The sequence below is a fragment of the Kogia breviceps genome, chromosome 19, assembly GCF_026419965.1.
Source record: "Kogia breviceps isolate mKogBre1 chromosome 19, mKogBre1 haplotype 1, whole genome shotgun sequence".
Taxonomy (NCBI): Eukaryota; Metazoa; Chordata; class Mammalia; order Artiodactyla; family Physeteridae; genus Kogia; species Kogia breviceps.
The window spans coordinates 42,106,310-42,130,438 of record NC_081328.1 but is presented as its reverse complement, the minus strand read 5'-3'; the positions used below and the strand labels follow the sequence as shown (position 1 = coordinate 42,130,438).

Genomic DNA, 24,129 nt, shown 5'->3' with positions numbered 1-24,129 from the left:
AGTTTAAAACAATAACAGGGACTTCCCAGGCAGTCCAGTGGTTAAGACTCCGAGCTTCCATTGCAGGGGGCACCAGGTTTGATCCATGGTCGGGGAACTAAGATCCTGCATGCTGCGTGGCACAGCTAAAAAAATAAAAATAAAATAACAACAAAAGTCCTAACAAAGAGCCACAGTTGTAATTGTATCCCATTCTTTTGGACTCTAAGCTGAAAAAAATTTTTTTTTCTTATTTTGCACCCAGTGTTTCCACAGTAGCTCAGTGGAATGAATGTTTTGAATTTAGTGCAAGAGAGACCTTTTATGAACTCAAGGTATTGCATGGAAGTATTTATTTACCTGAGACCCTTAAATATCCCCTTCCTTCCTCCAGTGAACTTGATTTAGATGTGTAGACAACTTTGAGGGAAGAGAAGGGCACTTTGGCTGCTTTCTTGTCTCTCAGAGTAGGTAAATCTAGGGTTCTGTGAAATGATTCCTGGTGGCAAAGCTTCAGTTTGGACCCTGTTCCATAGTATAATGGCTGAGTTTAAATGTGGATATTTCCTACTTCAAGATCTATTGGTCTGAAAGGTAGGTTTGTAATTTGAGAATTGAGCTGGCTTAGGTTCCCAGTATGAGGGATAGGTTTCAGTCAACAAGGGCATGCTGAGCAATCTACCAGGAAATGGAATGTGACCAGAAACTGCAAGATGTCTCTTTCATACCTAATAACACATCTTCTTGACTTAGCTTTAACCAGTAAAAAGAATATTCTTAGGGTGTAGAACTAGATTTCCTTTTTCCTAGTCCAAATATGTGTTGCTAGTGATCTGCGGTATTGATCTTTGGCATGGCACACTAATGTTAATGGCTGGCTTGCAGAGCTGCCGTGGCCATCATTGAATTGTGGTAGGGCACCTGGGGAGGTTACTTGAAACACCTGGGTTGTAGCGATCGTGGAGGGTCCGAAAAGGCCTGGGAAAAGGAGTTTCGATTGCTTTTGTTTAAGCAGTAGGAACATTCCTGCTCAGGGTTCTGACATAATGAAATTGTTTTAGGATGAAGACTCTCACAAACGTATGTACTTATTAGAGCAGAAGAAAGAGTCTGAAGACAAACAGTTAAAAAACCGCTTTGCAAATACAGTTGTCCTTCAGTATCTGGAGTGGGGGTGGGGATTAGTTCCAGGAGTGTGGTCCCCCCTCACCCACCGCCCCCCACCCCCCCGAAGATACCAAAATCCATGGATGCTCCAAGTACCTTATATAAAGTGATGTAGTACAGTCGGCCCTTTGTATCCCAGGTTGGTTTATTCCCAGGATGTGGAACCCTGGAATATGGAGGGCCGACAGTATTCAGTTCATTGTGGTAACACTCAAAATAAAAAATAACTTTACCCCAAACTGTCTAAAACTGCCAGTGTTCCTTGATGTTTAGGCCTCTCTGCATTCCTCTTTGATTAGTGAGAACTGTTTGTATCAATTGTTACTATGTATAAGATCTTTTTTTAGGATGGACACCAATGAAAGCTGTTTGTTTTGTATCAAAGTTATAAACTTTGAAAGACTAACTTTCTTTTCAACCAGATACTGATCTGCATGATTTAACTCTAAACAAAAATTTTTTTAATAACAAAGAATACACAGGCAAAATCTTCTAATTTTTCATCCTTTTACTGTCTACCCCAAATATTCACTTAGGTGCCATAATATAAAACTGATATTTTAAATTTTGTCCAGACCTTTAAATTTGCCTTTAGACTTTAACAGTGGTTTTCAAAGTGTGGTCCACAGACCAGCAGAATGAGCGTGACTTGGGAATTTAAGTTCCTGGTTAGAAATCCCTCACTTAGTTTAGAAATGCAAATTCTCAGGCCTACTTAATTAGAAACTATGGGGTTGAGGCCTAACATTCTGTTTTTTGTTTGTTTTTTTTAACATCTTTATTGGAGTATAATTGCTTGTCACTGGTGTGTTAGTTTCTGCTTTATATCAAAGTGAATCAGTTATACATATACATATATCCCCATATCTCTTCCATCTTGCATCTCCCACCCTCCCTATCCCACCCCTCTAGGTGGTCACAAAGCACCAAGCTGATCTCCCTGTGCTATGCGGCTGCTTCCCACTAGCTATCTATTTTACATTTGGTAGTGTATATATGTATGCCACTCTCTCACTTTGTCCCAGCTTACCCTTCCCCCTCCCCGTGTCCTCAAGTCCATTCTCTAGTAGGTCTACATCTTTATTCCCGTCTTGCCCCTAGGTTCTTCATGACCGTTTTTTGTTCTTTTTTTTTTTTTTTTAAAGATTCCATATGTTTGTGTTAGCATACGGTATTTGTTTTTCTCTTTCTGACTTACTTCACTCTGTATGACAGACTCTAGGTCCATCCACCTCACTACAAATAACTCAATTTCGTTTCTTTTTATGGCTGAGTAATATTCCATTATATATATGTGCCACATCTTCTTTATCCATTCATCTGTCGATGGACACTTAGGTTGCTTCCATGTCCTGGCTATTGTAAGTAGAGCTGCAGTGAACATTGTGGTACATGACTCTTTTTGAATTATGTTTTTTTCAGGGTATATGCCCAGTAGTGGGATTGCTGGGTCGTATGGTAGTTCTATTTATAGTTTTTAAAGGAACCTCCATACTGTTCTCCATTGTGGCTGTATCAATTTACATTCCCACCAGCAGTGCAAGAGGGTTCCCTTTTCTCCACACCCTCTCCAGCATTTATTGTTTGTAGATCTTTTGATGATGGCCATTCTGACTGGTGTAAGATGGTATCTCATTGTAGTTTTGATTTGCATTTCTCTAATGATTAATGATGTTGAGCATTCTTTTATGTGTTTGTTGGCAGTCTGTATATCTTCTTTGGAGAAATGTCTATTTACGTCTTCTGCCCATTTTTGGATTGGGTTGTTTAACAGTCTGTTTTTTTTTTTTTTTTTTTTTTTGCGGTATGCGGGCCTCTCACTGTTGTGGCCTCTCCCGTTGCGGAGCACAGGCTCCGGACGCGCAGGCCCAGCGGCCATGGCTCACGGGCTTAGTTGCTCCACGGCACGTGGGATCTTCCCGGACCAGGGCACGAACCCGTGTCTCCTGCATCGGCAGGCGGACTCTCAACCACTGCGCCACCAGGGAAGCCCTAACAGTCTGTTTTTAACAAGTAAACCCTCCATATGATTCTGGTGCAAGACCAGAGTTTGAGAACCATTGATTTAAAGCAAAGAAAGGATGTCATTTCTTTCCTCGGAATTATTTAAGACATGAAGTGCAGAAGGAAAGGGGTGGGATAGAGTATATAATTAATGGAAAATCATGACTTTGTGGGTCACTTTCATTGCTAGTGTAAAGGCTGTTACTGATCTTTATTTCTCTTAAACTACAGAAATAATTTTGGACTGTCAAAACAATTTACTATTAGAATTAATGAAGGAAGATTAAGTTTGGGATGATTTTTGTCTCCTGAATGGCCCTTACTTAATGGAATCTCTTGTTAGATCACTTGTTAAATATTTTCATTCCTAATCCAGTTCAGAATACTGGCTAGAGGAAATAAATAAAATGATAGCAGATACTTCTAGTGTATTGGCAATGGAAATACTTCACACTGATTATGTGGGTGGGGAGCTAACACTTATTATTTTCATATGTCCATGAGAAAGAGCCTTCATGGTTTTTTTTAACAGCTTTATTGAATTATAATTCATATACCATCTAATTCATTCATTTAAAGTATGTAGTTCATTAGCTTTTAGTACATTCCCAGAGTTGGGCAAATATCGGCATAATCTAATTTTTCCTAATAAATTGATTTACTCCAGATATTGATCACATAAGAATTAAGTCAGTGAAAGCAACTCAGGTGTCCTCCAACAGATGAATAGATAAAGTGCGGTGTAGATGTAAAGTGGAATGTTATTCATCCTTAAAAAGGAAGGTTATTCTATTCTGTACTATTGGAGTACAGTTGATTAACAATGTTGTGTTAGTTTCAGTTCTACAGCAAAGTGATTCAGTTATATTCTTTTCAAGTTCTTTTCCCATTTAAGTTATTACAGAGTATTGAGCAGATTTCCCTGTGCTATACTGTAGGTCCTTGTTGGTTATCTGTCTTAAGGAAGGTAATTCTGACATGTGCTACAACATGAATGAACCTTGAGAATATTATGCTGAATGAAATAAGCCAGTCATAAAAGACAAATTCTGTATGATTCCACTTACATGAGGTGTCTAGAGTAGTCAAATTCATAGATAGTAGAAAGAGGAATGGTGTTTGCCAGGGGCTGGAGAGAAGGGGGAATCAGGAGTACAGGGTTTCAGTTGCAAGATGAAAAGAGTTCTGGAGATGGGTGGTGGTAATGGTTGCACAACATTGTGAATATGCTTAACACCCCTGAACTGTACGCTTAAATAGTGTGTTTGTGTGTGTTTGACCATAGTTAAAAATTGAAAAAAGAAATGTTAAAGAAAATATGCTGCGTTTTCAATTACTTTAAATGTCTTTGTAGAATCCTCCTTTTTATAAACTGGAAGATTTTAGTATTAAATTATTTTCTAAGTTGCCAGGTACTAATTCACATTTGGTGTGATACAGTGCAGTCATTACATTTTTTAAGATTTTTTATTATTTTTTAAAAATTGAGATATAATTCATATAACATTCACCTTTGAAAGTGTACAATTCAGTGTGTTTTTAGCATATTCACAAAGTTGTGCAGCTATCACCACTGTCTAATTTTGGAACATTTTCATCATCCCCCCAAAAAACCCTTTTAGCCATAAGCTGTCATTCTCCTCTCCCCCTCTCTTCCATTACTCAGCCCCTTGCAACCACTAATCTTTCTACGGATTTGCCTATGCTAGACATTTTTTATAAATGGAATCATACAATATGTAACCATTAGCATCTGACTTCATTTAGCACAATATTTTCAAGGTTTATACTTAATATAACATGTATCAGTACTTCATTCCTTTTTATGGCCAAATTCCATTGTATGGCTGTACAGCATTTTCTTATTGATGAACTTTGGGTCATTTCCACCTTTTGGTTATTATGAATAAGGCTGCTGTGACCATTCATGTACAAGTTTTTGTGTGCATATATTTTCAGTTCTCAGGTATTTACCTGGGAGTGGAATTGCTGGGTTGTATGGTAACTCTATGTTTAATTTTTTTAGAAACTGACAAATTGTTTTCCAGAGATGCTGTACTATTTTGCATTTTCACCAGCAATGGATGAGGATTCCAATTGCTCCACATCCTTGATGACACTTTTTATTGTCTTTTTGTGTGTGTGTGTGTGGTATGCGGGCCTCTCCTGTTGCGGAGCACAGGCTCTGGACGCACAGGCTCGGCGGCCATGGCTCACGGGCCCAGCCGCTCGGCGGCATGTGGGATCTTCCTGGACCAGGGCACGAACCCGTGTCCCCTGCATCGGCAGGCGGACTCTCAACCACTGCACCACCAGGGAAGCCCTATTGTCTTTTTAATTGTAGCGCCATGTTAATGGCTGTGGAGTCATATCACTGGTTTGGTTTACATTTCTCTGGTGACTACTGATGTTGATCCATTTGTGTATCTCAGGTGCTTATCACTTGCATAATCCTTTGCCCATTTTTAAAGTATTGATAGGTTATTTGTTGTTTTAATTGTTGAATTGTAAGTGGGTTATATATATTCTGGATACAAATCTCTAGTCAGGTATGTGACTTGCAGATATTCCCTTCTCTGGATTGTATTCACTTTCTTGGTATGGTCCAGTGCACAAAAGTTTTAAATTTTGGTATAATACATTTAGTCTTTTTTTTTTTCGTTTGTTCCTTTTGCTTTTTGTATCATAGCATATTACAGTATTGCCTAACCCAAGGTCATGAATTTACTCCTATGCTTCATTCTAGGAGTTCTTTGATTTAGCTCTTACATTTAAGCTTATGATCCACTTTGCGTTAATTTTGTATGTGGTGTGAGGTAGGGGTCCAAATTCATTCTCTTGCTTGTTGTCATGGCATTACTAATTGAAAAGGCTATTCTTTCCCCATCATGTGTTTTAAAAATGGAAATGAATATAATTTTAAGATGGAAATGTACTTGTTTTTTTAAAATTTCGGTGGTTGTATAGGTGATATTTTCTTCTTTGTTATTGTTTATTTTCCAAATACCTATAACAGAACCTTGGTAACAAAAATATATTTATACCAGAATATTAACAGTGCTTATTTCTAAAGGATGAGATGGGAATAGAGGAAGGGGAAGTGATGACTTTCATTTATTACATTAGTACTTTTAAAATATATTATGACCCTTTTTAAATTAAAAAAGTAGAAGATAATTCTTGTCTCTCTTCATTATGCTGATTTACTTAAATTGATATGGCAGCTTTTAGACTAGGGCCAAAGGTGCTTTGTTTAATTTTAGTGTTTTGGGTTTTTTTAGGACAGTGTTTTCAAAGAATGCTTTCTGTTCCTGGAGTGATAATTTCCAAAGTCAGAGGGTTCTATTACAGAAGAGGGAAGGAAACTAACACTCACTTAGTGCCTATTATTGACACTATGCTTTTATATATATGTTAATTCTTCACATTTTTGCAGATAGAAAAACAAGTGCTAGACACGAGTGACTTACACTGTCACATGGCTTAGTAATTGCTTAAGAGAAAGAACTAGAATCAGGGTTGTATCACTCCAGAGCTTAGGTTTTCTCTGTGCTTCTCCGTGCTGAGTACATTAGTAAGCAATTCCTTGAATGCTTAGATAAGCATGTGCTCATAGATGAATGAGTGATATAATGGTGGGAGGACTCCTGATGGAGAAATAGATATTCAAGAGAAAAGATTAGGGCTTCCCTGGTAGCGCAGTGGTTGAGAGTGCGCCTGCCGACGCAGGGGACACGGGTTCGTGCCCCGGTCTGGGAAGATCCCACATGCCGCGGAGCGGCTGGGCCCGTGAGCCATGGCCACTGAACCTGTGCGTCCGGAGCCTGTGCTCTGCAACAGGAGAGGCCACAACAGTGAGAGGCCCGTGTACCACAAAAACAAAACAAAACAAAACAATAAAGATAAAAGATTAATAATGGAAATTGTGGGACTTCCCTGGTGGTCCAGTGGTTAAGACCCTGTGCTTCCAATGCAGGGGGCGCAGGTTCCATCCCTGGTCCGGGAGCTAAGATCCCACATGCCACGAGGCACAGCCAAAAAGTAAAAATTAAAAAAAAAAAAAGGAAATTATAGTGACTTGAGGGAACTAGGACTTTAGAACTTGATGAGAGCAAGTACTTAATTGTATTTGTCACGGTATCCAAAGCATGTTAGGCATTATATATTTCCCTGCCTATGAAATATTTTAAACTTGATTCCAAAAATTTGGCCAAGTGCTGTAAGAGGAAAGAAAATAATGAGAATAATGTGAGTTCATTTTAATAAAGATGAAGAGGTTTTTCCTCATTTATTTAGTAAATAAACTTTACATTTCTTTGATGTTCCAAATATTGCTCTAGGTTTGGGAATAGAGCAGTTAAGAAAGACATCTAGTTTTCCTTTTTTCTGCTTTCTCTTTAACTGAATTGACATTAGTTTCTATTGAAAAGTTAAGACTTCATAGCAGATTAGAAACTGCTATTCTGTGTCTGGTGCCTTTTAGGATTGATTCTTGAGTCACTGGGGGCAGTTGGATGTGAATAGGTTTAATGAATTCTATCTAGGATTCCTAGTTAGAGGTTAAATTTGTGAGGGGTCTGTATTTCATGAATTCTAACCTTGTGAGTACGTTGGTGGGTTACTGTGATGATCCTTGAACTCCAGTTCTTGCTGTCAGGTGAAGCTTTTGGATCAGGTGAAAAATACTATCTCATCTTTGTATGCGATTAGTATTTTTAAAGATTTTTGAATCTTTAGACAAATAATATATCCAAACAACCAGGCCTGCTCTTGATTTAGGGAACTGAAGGCTAGTGTTTACTTTGCATGTGTGGGAGCAGTGTTCTCCTGAAGTCAAGTCAGAAGTCAGGAAATGTGAATCTATTCCTGGGTGGCTTGCTGTACCGAGGGCAGATCATTTCACTAGCCTCAGCTGCAGTTAGCCACTATTCACTTCTGAGGGCAACTAGAGGCTAGGGAGCTGATTATAACACACTTTAGCCACCTTTTCATTGGGATATTTTTTTCCACTGAAGTATGAATCATTCTTGTGAAACAGTTTTCAAAACAGGAAGATGGAAGTCAAGTTGTTAAAGCCCACACTGAAAACTTTTATGACAGTTGTTTGTATCTGGGGGGTGAATGCAATAAATAAATATTGAGTGCCCGCTTTTTTAAAAGATTAATTTATTTTTGGCTGCGTTGGGTGTTTGTTGCTGTGTGCGGGCTTTCTCTAGTTGTGGCGAGCAGGGGCTACTCCTTGTTGCGGTGCGTGGGCCTCTCATTGCGGTGGCTTCTCTTGTTGCGGAGCACAGGCCCTAGGTGCATGGGCTCAGTAGTTGTGGCTCGTGGGCTCTAGAGCACAGGCTCAGTAGTTGTGGCGCACGGGCTTAGTTGCTCCATGGCATGTGGGATCCTCCCGGACCAGGGCTTGAAACCATGCTCCCTGCATTGGCAGGCGGATTCTTAACTCACCCAGGAAGTCCGAGTGCCTGCTTTTTATAAGAATTTTTTGCTGGGCTCTGAGGATAACATGCTATAGTTAAACTTAGACTAAGGATGTGAAGTCAGATATATAAGTTGTTGTCTGTGATAAATACAGGGCAGAAATAAGCATACGCTCTAAAAAATGTAATAAGCTTCTAAGGTTTAGAGAAAGGGGGAGAGGATATTTGGTTGGACTATCTGGAAATACTTCAGAGAAGGCTTTTAGCATGGAATATTATTTTGACTATCAAATATTAGAGAGGATGGGGTTGGATAGAGAATAAGTAAGTAGAGTAAAAAGGGGAAGAAGCAGGGCCAGGGGACAGAAGTAAGCCAAGGCAATAAGTGTGAACATAAGCCCAGAGGTAAGCACAGTGTTTTGGGAGAAGGGGTTGACACTCTTACTGTGTAGCATCTGCTTTCTATTCCTGTGTTATGCCGTACTCCAGTTCTGCCATACCCCCACCCCAAATAACAAAAATAAGTGTTCAGGAGAAGTATTTTAATCTGGAAATAATTAAAGAATTGTGAGCCATATACATACATATATATATGTGTGTGTGTGCATAATTTTTTTTTCATACTCTTGTGGGACTCAACTCTCAGTACAGAAAATAAAAGTAATCACGACAAACTAGATCTTGAACATTTTGCTTTGTTGTTTAATTTACACAGATTCTTGCGAATACTGTGTTTTGGTGTAATTTGGTCCATAATAGCAGTTAAATTGGACTTGTGTTGTCTTCTAGGTTGTTAGTGCTGTGACCTTCTGGTTTTCTTTCTTTAGTTTTATTTAACTTTGAATTCTGGGAGGAAAGATAGCATGTAAATTTAATAAAAGATTCCCCTTCCCTTTTTGGTTCTTCCCAAATCTTCATGGAACTTTCTGGGAAGAGGCCTTGGGTGGGTGGGCAGTGGGAAAGTTCTGCGAATTTGGTTAAGAAATGAAGAGGGATGGTCTTTTGGGCAACTAGTCAATTTAGTGCATTTATGGGTTTATGGCATGTGCTTTATCATTGAGGATTTCCGTTTAAATGTGAGTGCTCATATTGCCAAATTTCTACTTTTTGTGGATCATTTCAGTTCAGCATTTCTATGGAAAATTTTTACTTTATCGGTAGCAGAAGAGGTAGAGACTTGGTTCATCTCTGCTACTTCGAGGGATGATCATGGGTATGTGAACGTGTATGTGTATATGTAAAATAAAATTAATCTAAGCTTGGTGATGAGTTAAAGATAACTGTCCATGTTTCATGCAAGGAAGGGTGCATCAGCCTATATTGTGTTCAGAAGAAGGTAATGCTTTTTAAAGAATGTGAAGATTACTGTGAACTATTATTTTCTCAAATACAGTATCCTAATTGAGTAGTGAACAGGATTATGACCAGGAGAGAGCATGCAGTGCCCAACTTCTCTCTGGTTAACAACTGTTGAACCTACTGTATCTCACAGAATGTGTGATGAGTGATTTTTTTTTTTAACTAGTGTAGGAGCACTTGATCCCTGCTCAGTTATGTATGAATGATTCTGTAGCTTCCCAAACTAATGTAGAACATTGTCAATGGTGAAATTTTATTAAAGTCATTTAGGTGTCTTAAGAAATGAAAGTGTTCAGTAGAGCCTAGTTTGCCATAGCCCTTTGGAGAATTGTTGCGTCACTGTTTTGGTAAATTTGTTCCTGACTTAAGCATCTTTGAGACATTTTAAAATAAAAATAAATGGTTTAGGGGAAAACTTTTACTCTTAAAGTCTTTAAAGTCTAAAGGTGAGCCTTTAATCTTCTGGAATGTCTGGGTCAACCCTGTGAATTTTTGGTTGTAGCTGTCATTACTCTGGATAAAATCAAGAGGTTTCTCTTGGGCTGGTGTTTGCCAGCCCCCCTTCCTCCTCCCTCCTTTATGTTTTATTGTAGAAAATGCAAGCTTACATACAAGTGGAAAGAACAGTACAGTAAACCACCCCCGTGTGCGTGTCACCCGGCTACAACAGACATAAACTCATAGCTAGTGTGGTTTTTATCTAGACCCCCTTGCCCTACAACCAGCACACGCGCGCACACACACACACACACACACACACACACACTTCAATTATTCTGAAGTCAGTTCTATACTACATATTATTTTGTCTGTAAATATTTCAGAATCTTTCTCTAAAAGATAAAAGCTCTTTTGCTGCCTCCCCCCACCACCGCCATCCTGTTCTTTTAAAAAAGTATTCTTGTTGTTGAAAGAGATGTGAAGGAATGAGGTTGAGACGATATAGGTGGGACAGAGTAGAAATTAGGTCCACCTGATACTTGATTTTCAGAAGAGAAGAGGATTGGGTAGACCCAGAACCATAAAGGGGATATGAGCTATAATTTATTTAAATATCAGAAGATAGCACATGTGTCCCGTGTCGTTCCCCCTGCCGCCCCGGTCTTGCATGCCTCCATACAGACTTTTGGTGCCTCGTCTCTCCCTACCCTTTGAATGTTAAAGTGCGTCATGGTTTGGTTTTCAGGACCACCCCTCCCCCAACCCCCCCCATCTGTATTCTTCATTGGTGATCTTTAGTCCTGTCCTTTGAGTATCATCCATACACCAATAATTCCAAATTTATATCCCCAGCCCAGGTATATCTCTTTTCTGAAGTTCAGATTCATATTTAAAATGCAGTTCTTGATTTCCCTTGCCGCTGTGATCAACATCCATCTCATCGCAACCCCACTTCACCTTCCCACTCTGCCATCTGTCACACACAGTATGTAATAAACTCCAGGAGTACACCTTTGTCTTAGTTCGGGCCACTATGATGAAGTACCATAGGCTGGGTGGCTTAAAAACGATAGAAATTTATTTCTACAAGATTTTCTGTGGGTTTCTAAAAAGTTCCCAAGTTATGCTTATGCTGCTGGTCTGGGAGCTACAACTTGAGACCTACTGGACTTGATAATCACATAATCCTGCCAGCACTAGGATATTACTGTTGTCTGTCTAACAGTAATGATGGAAATAGCCAGTATTTGAGACTAAGTGCCAGGCAGTGCCAGGCATTGTTTAAAAGTGCTTTACATGGGGACTTCCCTGGTGGCACAGTGGTTAAGAATCCGCCTGCCAAAGCAGGGGACATGGGTTCGAGCCCTGGTCCGGGAAGATCCCACATGCCGCGGAGCAACTAAGCCCGTGTGTCACAGCTATTGAGCCTGCACTCTAGAGCCCGTGCTCTACAACGAGAGAAGCCACTGCAATGAGAAGCCTGCGCATGGCAATGAAGAGTAGCCCCCCGCTCAGTGCAACTAGAGAAAGCCCATGTGCAGCAACGAAGACCCAACACAGCCAAAAATTAATAAACTTATTTTTTTTAAGTGCTTTATATGTACAATATTGTTTGGTTCTTATGGTGATTGGTAGGTGTTACCTCTTTTAAACGGTTAGGTAAATTGTTGACATTCACACAGTAAATAGCAAAGTTGAGACTACCCTGGTCTGCTCACAAAGACACAAACCATTTTTCTCTTGACCAAATGAGTGGCTTCCAACCTTGGCTTCTTACATATTTAGGACTCCCACATATAGTTTTACTTCTTAATTATTTGGCTTACCAATGTGTTTTTTGGTTGCCAAGACTCCAGGCTGGGAACTGCTACTCATCCTTAGTTTGTACTGCCTGATTTTAAGCCCTTATGTGTTTATTGCTATGTTGCTTATCAGCCTTATCTCCTCAAATTTATAAACTTTCTTGAGGCTATGGACCCTGTGTTTTGATTATTGTATAGTGCTCAGCAGAATGCTGTTCACATTGTAATGGTTCAGATGTTGTTGAAGGATTGTCATTGTAATCATTTTGGAGGTATATATTAGGCACTCAGATTTAATGCATGGGGTATATAACCAGTTTATTTTGAATATTCACATAATGACATTCAAGTTCCTTACCACTTTGCTGCTTTTACATGATTAAAATAAGACAACACATTAATTTTATTGAGAAAAATACTTAATCAACTGAACATTAAATATAAATCTGAAATGAAAAGTCCTGTGTTCTGATTTCAGATTTCCAGAAACAATGTATAAGGGAAACTGTTTAGATCCTTTCAGCCTAAAACTATGCATTAAAATGCTTTCCATATTTTATTTGTATCCCTGTCCACCTGTCAGCTTGAATAATCAATTGATTAATTATAGAAGGGTCTAAATCCATGTAAAAACCAGACTGAATTTCCCTTTTCTGTTTTATCCCTATCTCTTTTATCATTGATCGTAGATAAGGATTTTGTCGTTTCTCTCATATTTGAATATCTATAATGAGGTGAAGATCAGCTTGTGCCTTAAAACTAGGACAGAGTTGGAGTGTAATTGGAAAACTGTGGCAGCCTTCTTCATGTGTTCAGGAGGATGGGAAGGTGTGTCAGTTTACTAAGATTTTGCTTTACTCTTGTATTCTATAGAATTTCTTAAAGAAATGTATTTATTTTGCAGCTGAGGACTGGGAATTTCACTGCCCTATCCTCATGTAATAGTACAATGAATCCACAGATTCTGTTCAAAGTTAGCTATTGATGAGGGGAAATGGGAGGGACAAGCTGGGGTGTTGCTTTCTTTCTTCTAGGTAAAGTTTCTTCAGCTGAAGATGTATTTAGCTGTGCAGCAAGTAACTGCTGTTCTGTAGAGATTTAAGGCAGCATTACAGGAAGGAGACAACTTGAATTGACTCTAGTTTTGTTGCAGTGATAGTGTTGTAAGTAAAAAATGCAAGCCTTAGGAAAGAATGTGGGTGGGGTTAACCAGGGTTTGTTTCCTTGTTATTTCTGTTCTGTCCTCACCGGAGCTGTTTAAGTATGTATGAAATGAACCTTTTATTATTCCAAGACAATTCCTTTTATCTGTCCTCCAAAATGCTTACTATGAGCCATCAGCTAATATGAGGGCTCAACTTTGTTGACTCAGAAAATGTTGAGTTTCTTCAGGAGTTTTTGTTTCCTCTACTTTAATCTTTATTGCTATGGGTTGGTGGTTCGAAACTTTGGCTGCTAAATGGAATCACCTGGAAAGCATTTAAGGAAAAATTCAGCCCCTACCCCCAGTTAATTTTGATTGAATTGATCTGGGGTGTGTCTTCAGCGTTCATGTTTTTAAAACCTCCCCAGATAATTCTAATGTATGGCCAGCATTAAGGAATACTGACCTAAGTTCTGTTTTTACAGACTCCAGTAACGTTCTTGGAGGAAAAATAAGAGTCATCATGTGTATCCCCACCTCTCCCCCACCCCCATCTCAATGCTCTGTAGTTTCTACAGAGGGAAATTAAAGTCAAATCTGAATCTTATGTAAAAGCATACAAATTTAATCCTGTAATTTTGCAGTTATATAGAGTAGGCTTTGAGGAATTTTAAAAATAATGTCTAATCTCCTCTTTGAGAGACTTTGCTCGCTATACTTATTTTGTCTCTGTTTTTTTTAAAAAACATTCAACACACTTTGATTTATGACAGATTTACCAGATTCCTCGTATATCACAGGACACCAAGGACATCTAGCTCTACTTGGTGAAGCAAGTCTGTCAATTTAAGTTATCTTGTCAGATAGTATAGCCAATCTTGTAGTTCACAAAAAAGTATTGTTGCTCTGATATTGTAACTTATTTTCCTAAATGAGCCGTGTGTGTGTGTGTGTGTGTGTGTGTGTGTGTGTGTGTGTGTGTGTGTATTCAGTTTTCAGACAGGTGGTACTTTGAGGTGAGTTTGCAAGTTCAGTGAAATATCGGTCTCTGGTTTCTTTTATTCTGGTATCTTTTTAACTCACCTTTCTTTTCCCTAAGGTGCTTAATTTCCATGCCTGACATCCTACCAGTATTTGACAGCCAGAGTAAATGCTTGTACTTTTATTCTTTTGAGAAATGTAGTAGGTCGTTCATTAATTCATTCAACTAGAACATACTCACTGCTCCTGTGTCTTGAGGACTGAGTCAGTCATACGTGGCCCCTGTTTTCTCATCAGTCCCATACATTCTCATGGGGAGGCACATATCAAATTTTTCTCTTTTTAGCTAGTGGGAAGCAGCCGCATAGCACAGGGAGATTAGCTCGGTGTTTTGTGACCACCTAGAGGGGTGGGATAGGGAGGGTGGGAAGGAGGGAGGGAGAGAGGGAGAGAGACGCAAGAGGGAAGAGATATGGGAACATATGTATATGTATAACTGATTCACTTTGTTATAAAGCAGAAACTGACACACCATTGTAAAGCAATTATACTCCAATAAAGATGTTTTTTAAAAAGAAATCAGATGTTCAAATTTGGAAAAAAAATTTATCTTTTGTGTCAACATTCTATTCCATTGGCAAATCTTGCTGGCTCCACCTTCAGATTACATTCTGAATATAAATACCTACTCTCCATTTCAGATGCTGTCATCAAACTATTATCTTTTGCCTGGACAACCTCAGCAGCCTCCTAATTTGTCTCCTTCTGTTATTGATCATCTGTAGTGTGTTCACAGAACAGCAAGAGTGAGCTTAAAAATGTAAATAGTAGTATCTTGTGCCCCTGCTCAGATTTGTCCAAAGGCTTCATGGCACACTTAGGCTAAAAGTCAAACTCCTTATCATGGGCTACAAGGCCCTACTGGATCTAGGGTCTGTCTGCTTTTGTACACCACCTTGGTATCAGCGTAAAACATTTCCCTTGGCTCACTGTGCTCCAACCACACTGGTCTTCTTACTCTTCATTCTGAGTGCATTCCTGTCTGTACATTTTACTGCACACTCTGCCTGGAAAGCTTTTCCACAGATTTCCTGTCAGCTGAGTTTGGTTCTTCATCCTTTTCAGATCTCTGCTACTTTTAAAAGAGAGATTCTTGACCACCAGCTGTAAAAGGGCAAGTTAACATCACAAATAACATTTTAATACACACACACACAAACACACACACACACACACACACACACACACACACACACACACTCTTTTGCTTACTAGCTTATTGTTCTCTGCCTCTGGAATGTAAATTTCCTCCTGTTAGGGATTTTGTCCTGTTCACTGCTATAACAAAAGTATCTTGAAACATAATAACCATTCAAAAAATGCTTGAATCAACTGATTAAAATTATGTTTATGATGAGTATAGCAAAGGGCAAATAGATCTGTGAGAGGGACTGCCAGGGAATCCTCCTTTAGTCTCTACCACTGTGGCCAGAGTATAAAAGACCCAGGAGAGGTTTTGAGAATGGTTCTTAGGGATGATGGTACTGGCAGAGACAGATAAAGCAGGACCTTTTGGTTGGTCCCTGTTAAGAATTAGGGAAGGGCTTCTCCACCTCACCCTCCCCACCTGCCCCCATCTTTGATGTAGGTATTGTGGTGCCGTTTTAAATTCATAGTTGCATGAGGGTGAAGTGTGAGACTATCTCTCAACTCTTTTATCATGTACTTGAACTAGTAACTGGCTTGGGAAATGCCTTATAATGGAGAATTTACAGAGAGGTGCTCTGTTTGGTCATTAGCACTTTACTTTTTCTTCCTGTTACTTGATGCTGTTTTGCAGATGACGAGCATAGATTTTACAGCTCATTTTGTATTTTCTTTTTCTCTCAATTTGATTCATACGTGAAATTTAGTATCCCTATTAATGGGAAAGGAAGATTCTGAAAAGAATACAGAATTGAATTCCTTTTTAGAAAGTCCGGTTACTCCGAACTGTGATTGGCCTTCTTATCATTAGTATAACTGTGAGGAGTGAAAATAACCTTTTGAACTCTCTCATGGAGGAAGTGGTGGTGTTCTGTAAAAGACATTTCATTCAATATGGTTGTTACTGGCTTGCATAATCCCACCATGTCACCTGGCCTCTCATTAGACCCAGTCTGTGAGTCTGATGAGAGCCAATTATAAGTTACCTCTCAAATTTCCTGTGGCTTCTCTCCTTCTTTATTAGCTTGCTAATCCAGTTGAATGTATTATTGCTTAGAGGTTGGGTAATGACCATGACCAGTTTTTGAAGGCTAGATTCCACATTGGTGGGCAATTTTTTTGTTGACTAGTATAGCCAGAAACATTTTCACGTTACTTTTTTCCACTTATCAAAGGAAGTAAATATCCAGGCTATTCATGTATTTCTTTTTAGGGTGTTCAGATGTCTTGGAGGAAAGGACTGTGGAAAACTGAGTCCTAAAACTCATTTAATTTGAAGTTGGGCAAAAAAAATTACAGTTCTTATTAGGTAAATATTTTCAGATTTTAAGCCCCTTTACCTTTAATTTATTTTGCTAAATAAAATATTCTGATAGTACTCCTTTATATTGTCCAGAACCCAGTGTGCTTTATATGTCTGTCATAAGGATTTCAGTTTTGACTCAGAAAAGCCTGTGGTCTATTGGAAAGAAAGCACTTTTTGAAAACAGCTTTATTGAGATATATTTTAGAATACAGACTTTTGAGTCAGTTGTGAGTTTGAATTTCTTCTGGCACTGATTAGCTGTGTGACTTTGTCAAAATTGCTCAGTCTCTAATAGCCTTGGAATACAATATTTACTTTAAGTTGTAATTAAAATTAGAAAATGATACATGTCAAGTACGTGGCCCTTCAGGTTTCAATAAATGGTAGCACTTTCTAATATTACTAATACTAGCACATAGGATACTTACCTCTTTCTGTCCTTTGGGATTGTAAAGCCTGGGAACTGAACTGAAATGGACAATAGTGATAGTAAAATCTGATGCTACTGAACACAGTCACACAAATTGATCTGCAAGGCTGAAATTGTTAGTTCAACTACAGTGTTCCTTAACTTTTCCTACATAAGTCTTGGTTTTATTGTATTAATGAGCAGGAGGATTGCCTTATTCTCTGCCCATTTTATAAGAGGTTTCCATTGAATGTAGCTGTCTTGCAGAGAGTAAAGAGTAACCAGGTGTGTTACTCTGTGTACAGTGTTGTATGGCTCTGCCCTCCCCACTTTCACCTCCACCCTCCAGGCCCTTGGGTGGTACCCTGTGTAGGCAAATGTATTTGGGATCTAGATCTCTAGATTTAGGAGAAGTACTTTATTCACATTAAAGCTTGATACTTAATAAGTTGTTTATCAGGATGGATTAATTCACTGTTTCTAACCATCCTTGTGTTGATAGGGGATCCTCCCTCACCCATTTCTCAGCCAGTTAATATTATAGCAGTTTTGTTATGAATATGATTAGAAATGTTCCATTTCACAATGTGAATACTTGTTTACCTTTAAGCACTTATGGCTAAATGCATCTTTGTCTTTATGATAGCAGTGTAGCTTCAGTAGTGAGAAGGAGCCTAGTAGGAGGTAAACTCAGGGTAAAGGGGGACTGGAGTAGGTGGAGATAGGGTGTTTGGAAGCTAGTTGATTATTGTAAGGATTTTAGGTTTTACTCTGAGTATCACCTTTGAGTAGAGGGGTGACATGATCTGACCTAGTTTGAAAGAAAAGCTGACTGCTTTGAACAGCAGCTGGGGCATCTGTGCTGGGGGCTGTTGTGATATCTGGTGCCAGAGGATGGTGGCTTGGGTCAGGGTGGTGGTAAAGTTTGTGAGGAGTAATGTTTTATTCTGGATATATTTTGAAAGCGGAGCAGGTAGGATTTGCTCATGGGTTAGGTGTATGGGTTGTGAACGTTGAGTTTTTTGGTCTCAGCCAGTTGAAGGAAGGTATTGCTCTTTATTGAGATGGGGAAGAGTAGGAAAAGTAGGTGGGGGCAGGGGAAGATTAGGAGTTCAGTTTATATTATTGTGATAAAGACAATGAGAGCTAGAACAGCACTCTCTTTGATTTTGGCATTACATATTAAAAATAGTGGATACATGTCATTATACATTGGTCAAAACTGCAAAGAGTAAACCCCTATTGTGTAAACTGTGGACTTTAATTAATAATAATAATGTATCAATTGGTTCATCAGTTGTTAACAAATGTACTACACTAACGCATAATCGTAGAGGAAACTGTTGGGGGGGGGGATATATGGGATCTCTACTTTTCACTCAGTTTTTCTGTAAACCTAAAACTATTCTAAGAAATAATGTCTGTTAATTTTTAAAAAGCAGTCAATGCAGATATATGCTATCATGTTTTCTCTGATCTTCGTCTTCGTTCATTGCTGAGGCCAGTCTTCTTTCTTCTTTTGCAGTAGCATGTCAACTTGCCTTTCCCTCCTAATTCAGATCTGTTTCTAACATAATTTCATACCAGTTAGATGCCCAGAGTAGACCTGTTTTCCATTCTATTTAGTTCCTCAGTTACTTCTGAATTCTTTCCTTAAGCAAAGTAAATATTATTGCCATAATATTTGTCTTGGACATCACCAGTATATTGCAGTGGGTTTTTTTGTGTTTGTTTGTTTTTTACCTTAAGAAAATCAACAGCTTTATTTTTCCTTAATATACATTTAGAAAATCAGTCTGAGAAAAGGTTTCATGAAATAGACCAGAGGACTATATATAAAGTCAGGAGTTCCAAATCAGTAAGACAAAGTGCACAGACGAAGCACTCTTCCCTGAGGGCCTCGGCATCCTAGGACCGTCCCAGCAGAGGTGAGGCAAGCTCTTGGATGGTTTTTGAGTTCAGCTGGGGCTGCTGGCATACTTATTCCTGATGGCGATGAATTTCGTTAACTTTTCATTTACTTTCACTACATTTTTGGCCATGTGCAGCATGACTTCCAGTACTTCATTCTCTGTGTATCCAGTTTCCGTGGCCTAGAACCTTCTGGGACAGGCAGGAAGCGGCTGCTGCCACCTTAGAAGGGTGATAATGCACCATGTCGTAGTCAATGAGAGTCATTTCCATCAAGTTGTTTCGCTAAAGTGTGCTGTTCAACATCGACCTCTCTGGCTTTTGATGCCCGCCTTAAGAAATGTAGTGGTAAAGGTCGACCCAACTCAAATTTCAGTTCTTTCAAAATTAGAGTTTCCATTTCTCGAATTTGAGAACTGGTGTAAGCATTGTCTGTGATGTAAACGAAGTCTTCAATATTTGGAGAAAACATCTCCTCATACTTGGAAGCCAGGAGCAGAGCTGTAATCCCAACCAGTTGAAGCTTCTTACGAGAGACTGGCTGAACCTGTAAAAATCGGTCCCTGATCGCGACGCACATGTACAGAGTTTCCTGCAGCAGCCTAAACTCGGAGTGGACTTACACCAGCCAATCCACCAGGATGGCACACATGTGTCCGTTTATATCTCTTCCATCTAAAAAATGTGGATTTATGGATTGCAGAACCTCAGCTGCCTTAGATACTGGTAGATATCCTTAACATAGTCACCGCAGAGCTGAGGGTTCTCCCAGTCTTCAGTATCAATATCCTCAATTTTGCAGAGCAAGGCATCAGAGAAAGCTTGACAGAGGTTCTCTTCCTTCATGGAGATATCCACAGGTGTGGGAGAGGGACCCTTTGGAGCCAACACTTCCATCTGCACTGGTTTCACAGAAGCAGTAGGTTTCAGGTGCTTGTTGACATTTGTTGTTTTGGTGGGTAGAACAGGTACTTTAGTGTTCTGAGCTTTCTTAGTTACTTGTGTGGCTCTGATTGTAACTCGATTTCCAATTTCTTGTAAAACTGCCCACCTGATAGTCACATGGCTTTTAGGTTTAGAATTAACTCCTGTGTCAATATTCTCCAAATCGGTGGACACTGTCGGGCGTCGGAGCAGCGCCATGAGGGACAGGACAGGCAAGAGTGGCAGCCCAGGCCAGGGAGGGACACGGACTGGAAACGGAGAGCACTAGCTTCCCCGGCGCCGGCTTCCCCAGCGCCGTTAGGACTGCGCTCTGAGCCCGCACCGCTGGGGATCTTCGTGAAGTCGCCTAGTTCTAGGATTCCTGCAGTGGTTTTTAATAGTAAATGATGAATATAAAAAATAGAACCATATGTGGCCATAGGCTTAAAAATATAATTTCACTGATCTTTTTTTGTTCTCTTATTCAGTTGGTTATCTGCTCTTTCCCTTTTGCTGTGCAGGGTCATTTACACATTCCTAGGACTTCTCTACTGGGCTTTAGAAACCAGCCTCCATGATCCCTTCAGGGGATTACAGCTTGCAGGTTCTTGACTTCACCTTTATGCCTTTCTATGTGGAGACTGAATTTAGGGTGAATTGGGTATCATTTTGTTTTGCATGCTGCATCTTAAGGGCAGGGACTAATGTGTTTTTATTTTGTGTGTCACACGAAGTCACATACTTTTTTTTTTTTTTTTTTTTTTGTTGTTGTTGTTTCGTTTGCTTTGTATTCTTTTTTTTTTTTTTTTTTTTTTTTAACATCTTTATTGGAGTATAATTGTTTTACAATAGTGTTAGTTTTTCCTTTACAACAAACTGAATCAGTTATACATATACATATGTTCCCATATCTCTTCCCTCTTGCATCACCCTCTCTCCCACCCTCCCTATCCCACCCCTCTAGGTGGTCACAAAGCACAGAGGTGATCTCCCTGTGCTATGCAGCAGCTTCCCACTAGCTATCTAATTTACATTTGATAGTGTGTATATGTCCCTGCCACTCTCTCACTTCGTCTCAGCCCACCCTTCCCCCTCCCCATATCCTCAAGTCCATGCTCGAGTAAGTCTGTGTTTTATTCCCGTCCTACCACTAATCTCTTCATGACATTTTTTCCCCTTAGAGTCCATATATATGTGTTAGCATACGGTATTTGTTTTTCTCCTTCTGACTTACTTCACTCTGTATGACAGATTCCAGGTCCATCCACCTCATTATAAATAACTCAGTTTCATTTCTTTTTATGGCTGAGTAATATTCCATTGTATATATGTGCCACATCTTCTTTATCCATTCATCTGTTGATGGACACTTAGGTTGCTTCCATGTCCTGGCTATTGTAAATAGAGCTGCAATGAATATTTTGGTACATGAGTCTTTCTGAATTATGGTTTTCTCAGGGTATATGCCCAGTAGTGGGATTGCTGGGTCGTATGGTAGTTCTATTTGTAGTTTTTTAAGGAACCTCCATACTGTTCTCCATAGTGGCTGTACCAATTTACATTCCCACCAGCAGTGCAAGAGGGTTCCCTTTTCTCCACACCCTCTCCAGCATTTATTGTTTCTAGAGTTTTTGATGATGGCCAATCTGACCGGTGTGAGATGATATCTCATTGTAGTTTTGATTTGCATTTCTCTAATGATTAATGAGGTTGAGCATTCTTTCATGTGTTTGTTAGCAATCTGTATATCTTCTTTGGAGAAATGTCTATTTAGTTCTTCTGCCCATTTTTGGATTGGGTTGTTTGTTTTTTTGTTATTGAGCTGCATGAGTTGCTTATAAATTTTGGAAATTAATCCTTTGTCAGTTGCTTCATTTGCAAATATTTTCTCCCATTCTGAGGGTTGTCTTTTGGTCTTGTTTATGGTATCCTTTGCTGTGCAAAAGCTTTTAAGTTTCATTAGGTCCCATTTGTTTATTTGTGTTTTTATTTCCATTTCTCTAGGAGATGGGTCAAAAAGGATCTTGCTGTGATTTATGTCGTATAGTGTTCTGCCTACGTTTTCCTCTAAGAGTTTGATAGTGTCTGGCCTTACATTTAGGTCTTTAACCCATTTTGAGTTTATTTTTGTGTGTGGTGTTAGGGAGTGTTCTAATTTCATACTTTTACATGTAGCTGTCCAGTTTTCCCAGCACCACTTATTGAAGAGGCTGTCTTTTCTCCACTGTATATCCTTCCCTCCTTTATCAAAGATAAGGTGACCATATGTGTGTGGGTTTATCTCTGGGCTTTCTATCCTCATCCATTGATCTATATTTCTGTTTTTGTGCCAGTACCATATTGTCTTGATTACTGTAGCCTTGTAGTAGAGTCTGAAGTCAGGGAGCCTAATTCCTCCAGCTCCATTTCTCGTTCTCAAGATTGCTTTGGCTATTCGGGGTCTTTTGTGTTTCCATACAAATTGTGAAATTTTTTGTTCTAGTTCTGTAAAAAATGCCAGTGGTAATTTGATAGGGATTGCATTGAATCGGTAGATTGCTTTGGGTAGTATAGTCATTTTCACAATGTTGATTCTTCCAATCCACGAACATGGTATATTTCTCCACCTATTTGTATCATCTTTAATTTCTTTCATCAGTGTCTTATAGTTTTCTGCATACAAGTCTTTTGTCTCCTTAGGTAGGTTTATTCCTAGATATTTTATTCTTTTTGTTGCAATGGTAAATGGGAGTGTTTTCTTAATTTCACTCTCAGATTTTTCATCATTAGTGTATAAGAATGCCAGAGATTTCTGTGCATTAATTTTGTATCCTGCAACTTTACCAAATTCATTGATTAACTCTAGTAGTTTTCTGGTAGCAACCTTAGGATTCTCTATGTATAGTATCATGTCATCTGCAAACAGTGACAGTTTTACTTCTTCTTTTCCTATTTGGATTCCTTTTATTTCTTTTTCTTCTCTGATTGCTGTGGCTAGAACTTCCAAAACTATGTTGAATAAGAGTGGTGAGAGTGGGCAACCTTGTCTTGTTCCTGATCTTAGTGGAAATGGTTTCAGTTTTTCACCATTGAGAACAATGCTAGCTGTGGGTTTGTCATATATGGCCTTTATTATGTTGAGGAAAGTCCCCTGTATGCCTACTTTCTGCAAGGTTTTTATCATAAATGAGTGTTGAATTTTGTCAAAAGCTTTCTCTGCATCTATTGAGATGATCATATGGTTTTTCTCCTTCAGTTTGTTGATATGGTGTATCACGTTGATTGATTTGCGTATATTGAAGAATCCTTGCATTCCTGGGATAAACCCCACTTGATCATGGTGTATGATCCTTTTAATGTGCTGTTGGATTCTGTTTGCTAATATTTTGTTGAGGATTTTTGCATCTATGTTCATCAGTGATATTGGCCTGTAGTTTTCTTTCTTTGTGACGTCTTTGTCTGGTTTTGGTATCAGGGTGATGGTGGCCTCATAGAATGAGTTTGGGAGTGTTCCTCCCTCTGCTATCTCTTGGAAGAGTTTGAGAAGGATAGGTGTTAGCTCTTCTCTAAATGTTTGATAGAATTCGCCTGTGAAGCCATCTGGTCCTGGGCTTTTGTTTGCTGGAAGATTTTTAATCACAGTTTCAATTTCAGTGCTTGTGATTGGTCTGTTCATATTTTCTATTTCTTCCTGGTTCAGTCTCGGCAGGTTGAGTCACATACTTTTAAATGTTGTTATAATGGAGTGTCTGTGCTTCCTTTTATAATTGAGAAATAGCACTAGTCCAAGAATTTCGAGGTTTTTTATATAAAATGTGTTGCTTTTCAGTAAGTGATTTTCAGCTTTAGGGTAAATCACAGTGTCTTGGGGGTAGAAACAGTGGTAATATTGATAATATTTAGCTTATCTGTAGTTGAAAGTTGATTTTTGTGATGAGAGACTTATAGTGAGAATTTATTATGAATGCATGTGTTGTGGCAGCAGGAAAAATGTTAAGAAATAAAACATTAGATCGTTTGGGTTTTTCTTTTTTCTAATAAAATTGTTTAAAATTTTATTTACAAAATATTTTATTATAAAAAATAATTTT

The 24,129-nt window shown here is 38.9% G+C and overlaps 1 protein-coding gene and 1 pseudogene across 3 annotated transcripts in view; one reads left to right on the top strand and one right to left on the bottom strand.

Annotated features, from left to right (window-relative positions):
* KANSL1 (KAT8 regulatory NSL complex subunit 1) overlaps positions 1-24,129 on the top strand; it is a 191,351-nt gene that overhangs the window by 78,353 nt on the left and 88,869 nt on the right. The gene's annotated exons all lie outside the window — the stretch shown is intronic.
* LOC131746953 (G2/mitotic-specific cyclin-B2 pseudogene) lies at positions 19,133-20,278 on the bottom strand (annotated as a pseudogene).